This window comes from Musca vetustissima, unplaced genomic scaffold, assembly GCF_032173495.1.
Source record: "Musca vetustissima isolate MV318-11 ecotype Yass unplaced genomic scaffold, APGP_CSIRO_Mvet_v1 utg10414, whole genome shotgun sequence".
Lineage (NCBI taxonomy): Eukaryota > Metazoa > Arthropoda > Insecta > Diptera > Muscidae > Musca > Musca vetustissima.
This window is the reverse complement of record NW_026886988.1, coordinates 36,799-41,641: the sequence shown is the minus strand read 5'-3', so window position 1 is coordinate 41,641 and position 4,843 is coordinate 36,799. Positions and strand designations below refer to the sequence as shown.

The 4,843-nt window shown below is 31.1% G+C and overlaps 1 long non-coding RNA gene across 1 annotated transcript; it reads right to left on the bottom strand.

Annotated features, from left to right (window-relative positions):
• Positions 1-871: 871 nt before the first annotated feature.
• Positions 872-1,939, bottom strand: LOC133334479 (uncharacterized). The gene is made up of 3 exons (XR_009754496.1): positions 1,795-1,939; positions 1,015-1,136; positions 872-950 (listed from the first exon to the last, which is right to left on the bottom strand). It is a non-coding gene; the product is annotated as an uncharacterized LOC133334479 (long non-coding RNA).
• Positions 1,940-4,843: the final 2,904 nt, after the last annotated feature.

Sequence of the window (4,843 nt, the reverse complement as noted above, 5' to 3'; positions counted from 1 at the left end):
GGATTTCTTAATTTTAGCACCATTTGTGCCGGATTGTGTTTGCTTTAAGCTCAGAAGAGTCTTGATTTGAGAAAATTGGAATTGATTTAAGTTAATTTTAGTTTCGATCTGAGTACGAAATATACTTGGTAAAAGATCGCTAGGATTGATTTAATGCATAATAAAACTTGATTCAAGTGCAACGTGGGCTTGATTTGAGCATTATATAAATCAGAATTATCTGACAATATTCTTGTTTCAAGAATTTTGTTCCTGATTAAAAGGTTAAATTGAGAGTACCACAGAGTGAAATGATAAAAAAAATATATTTCCAAACTTGATTTAAGCCAAACTCTCACTTGATCTAATTCAAAAATAAAATTGATTTAAGAAATGCCAGTGATTGAAATGATCCCAAAGTCATTTAAATTGAGTTTTTCGAGCTGAATTTAAGCTATTTTCCGTGTTTTATATGAAATAAAACAATGGTTGATTTTCGTAAAATATAGTTTATTTTTAAGAGAAATTATAAAGTAATACAAAAAATAAATGAAAAATAATTTTCAAACCTATATAATACAAAAAAAAAAAAAAAAAACTCTTCATGTTAACCTAGGTGTTTTGTGTCCTTTACTTTGGAAATTTGCTGCTTGCATGCTTCATTGGTGACGTTTCTTTCGTAATATGGCAGAATTTTTCCTTTGAAATTTTGCCACTTGGAAAACAACATATGACTCTTGCCTGGATACAAAAGTTCGAAATCAATTTGGATCTGAAAAGATAATACGAAATTTAAAATCTATGGTGGTAAATTTATCAAATGAGACTGGATGTTAAATAATTCCTAATTTTTAGCAAATAATTAGTTAAGTTAATGCTTACCAAATCAGCAGTTTTCCATTGAACTTTTTTCCTGTCAAGCAATTGTCGACTTTGGATTGCACAGAAATTGTTTCGTCATTGAAACCAAACTATAAAGTAATATTGAAAAATCAATTTAATTCGCTAAATCGTATATTCATTAAATTTTATTACCTGTTATTTTTTCCAATTGAAAAGTTTTTCTCGAAATTCTATTCGAAGACCAAGAGGAGGTATTGCTTATTTTATATCTTCTGTTTGCATGTATTGCAAACTTCTATACGGCACTTGAGCAGCTAAATAAATAAGGATAAAAAGTTACTGTTAAACCATAAAGATAATATGGAAATATTGTAATTGAAAAATAATATAAAATACAACTAATGTAAAGCGCAACGACAAATAACAATATCAACAAAATTCTGCATTTTTCTACATAACACAAAAATAATGAATACACAAAAAACTCTGCATGACTAACGGTATTTCACAACTCAGAACTGAAAAACATAGTAAGCGACGAGCAGGAATACGAATAAATTCAATGAGAACAGAATAGAGCATAAAATTAGGATTTGCTTCAACACTCTCTCTCCCTCAAAAAAATACACAATGCAACAGACAATAACAGAGAAATTTTGGTTTGCTTTCAACTCGCTCTCTCCACTTAGATTAAGTGTGTTGTCTTAAACGTTTTGAAGATCGCGCTTTTGTTGCATGGAAATATGTGTATACCAAGTAGGTGTTTGTGTGTATACACATATATATTTTATACAAACAGTTTGCGGAAATATACCGTTATTAAAATGTGTATGTATAAATAGTCAATATATTTGGAGTAAAATATTACATATGTATAACAAAAAAACAAAGCACAAGCGCACACTTTTATAAACACTTCAAAATATTCGTATATATATTTTATTTTTTCGCCACCTTTTTTTTTATACTCACCTTTCAAATAATCAAAGACTGATTCCAATTGAAACTCCTGGAGTAATTTGCGCAGACGGGAGTCGTCGGCCACAGGAGGCGTCTCTTCCACAGTTGAAAAAACACTATCACTCATTTCTTGGCACACAGAAAAACAATCAATTCTATCAACCATCTACTGGCACGCGCAAATCAAACTAATACTGTTTTTCCAAAATGTTATGTATCAAAGCTAGAAATGAACAAACACAACTAAGAAAAAAATACAGCCGAGAGAGTTTTTGTATTCCATCATTTTCTTCTCTCACAGCTTGTTATAAGAATTTTCTTCTTACTTCACATCACATTCCGCTTACTTTTCATTAATATCTGGGAGAGTAAATTTGTTATGCGCTCATTGTTTTTACTCTCAAAGCTTGTGTTAAGAATTTTCTTTTTAATTCAAGTTATATATGACTTACTTTTCATTATCAGAAATTTTTTCTTGAATTAAATACAAATCTTAACTTAATATGAGGTTTTTTTACGTAAGTCAAGAGATCTATTCTTATTCCAATAATGTCCGTACTTTATTTTATAAAACTATCAAACTTTGTACTTACTTTAAGAATAACTAAGTAAGAATTTTACTTAATTTTTTAAGTACGATTTTAGTAAAAACTGAGTGTATTCGGCTTAAATTTGAAATGTCATTTTTCTATCAGTGTACCAAATTTCCGCGAATTTGGTTAAAAACGCGCTTAAAACCGCCAAAATACCTCAAATTTGGGGTACCGTTATGTGGGGGATAACAGAGAAAGTGGACCGATATTTATAATTTTTTGTGGAGACATTTGGTACCCGAAAAAACCCTATGTACCAAATTTCAGCGAATTCTGTTGAAAAGCGTGCTTATATGGGGCTATGCCTAAACGTGGACCGATACATATATATTTTGGACCTGCCTACAGACAAAAGACAACTCTATGCAAAATTTCAGCACCCTATCTCAATTCCTTCAGAAGATAGCTTGATTACGAAAGAAGGGCGGACATGTCTAGATCGTCTTAGAATTTCTCCCTGATCATGAATATATATACTTTATAGGGTCGGAAATGAATATTTCGATGAGTTTCAAACGGAATGACAACAATAATATACCCTCCATACTATGATGGAGGGTATAAAAAATATAAATGATGTTGACTTGCCAAAGAGGTCAGCTGAAAATGTGCACCAAATCTAAACTTATTTAAAATTTGATGCTATTCTTTCATCCAATAAAATTAAAAAAAAATGTAAAAATTATGGCGTTTGACTTTGTTGCAGTATTTTTATCCCACCCTGTACACACCATTACTGAACCAAATGCAAGATGTTCAAAATTTTACTTAATATTATTCTGATTTGAATCTCAAAGAAATATCAATGCTGTTAGTTTGATTGTTTTTGAAAAGATTCAAACGGAATGACATATACATGCATTCCATTCAATTTTTGACAACATGTTTCCTGGCGATTTGTCATTGACATTTAAAAAAGACTTTTTAATGTAACTTCATGAAACCTAATTCCGAATTTGAAGTAGGCACTGAAAGTAAAATAATTCCGTTCGTCTAAGATAAGCTAACAAAATTAAACTATTATCTGGCGCTTATATCATAAATCTTTCAATAAACGTTTCAATAAGCTTATCAAAATTCTCTATATTTAATAAATTAATCAATATTATTTATGTAATTTATTGTTTAGTCTACAGGTGACAACATACACATTTTGTTTTTGCTCTTTAAATTTTGGACATGCTAGATACCTGACAGTAGTTCACCTTAAATGAATGAATGCTTGTCATAAATTTTATTCAATCACCACCATCGAAAAACAAACTGTCAATGAGCCTAAGGTTGAGTAATTTTTCATCAAACTAATTGTTAATTATATTTGTGTCATTCGTAAATTTTAAATAAAATCTTATCAAACATATAGTGGTGTATATATAAATTTATTTGTATATCAATTACTATCTTTGATCGTGATCAGTGTTGACAATTTTGCAGTTTTGGTACTAGATTTAGCAATTTTTAAATCCGATCAGCACCAACAAATAATGTAATAGCATAGACTTTTTTTGTAGTTTTTAATTTTACAATTTACAATTTTTTAAACTCGTTAACAACTCTGAGGAATGCCCTAAACAAGTAAATGAAGCATAACTAGAGATGTGCAGTGGGTAAGTACCCAAAGGGTAAATACCCGGTAAATTGGGTAAATACCCATTTGTGGGTATTTATTTGGGTATTTACTATATTGAATCGGTAATATAACATCTTGCACCCTATTTCCGGGTTTCTGTTATCAAATCGATTTAGAATGGATAGTTTTACGATACTTTAAAGACGTGTAAATGACAGGTATTTACCCAAGTTTTTACCCAAAAATTGGGTATAAACTCATTAACTGCCGAACCTTGGCATAGGCGGCTAAAATTTTGCACACATGTGTCTAATGTCAAATATAGAAATCCAGCATGGGGTCCCTGGGTCCATGTTTTGATATAGCCCCCATATAACCATATCTCCCGATTTAAGGCATTTTTTGTCTATTAGACACATTTTACAACCAAATTGGCTGTAATTTGGCACAGAGTGTTCTTTTTGAGTACAAAATCTCCATGGAAAATGTTATGTATGTAGGTCCACGTTTACTGGTAGCCCCCATACAAAGGTACCCCTATTTTGAGTTTTTACCCAAAAATTGGGTATAAACTCATTATGCAAAATGTTGGCCGCCTATGTCAAGTGGTTCGGCAGTTAATGAGTTTATACCCAATTTTTTGGTAAATACCCAAAATAAGGGTACCTTTGTATGGGGGCTACCAGTAAACGTGGACCTACATATATACATTTTTGCATGGACATTTGTTACCCAAAAAAGAACACTCTGTGCCAAATTACAGCCAATTTGGTTGTAAAATGTGTCTAATAGACAAACAATATCTTAAATCGGGAGATACAGTTATATGGGGGTTATATCAAAACATGGACCCAGGACCCAATTAAAAACATGTGTGCAAAATTTTGGCCGCCTATGT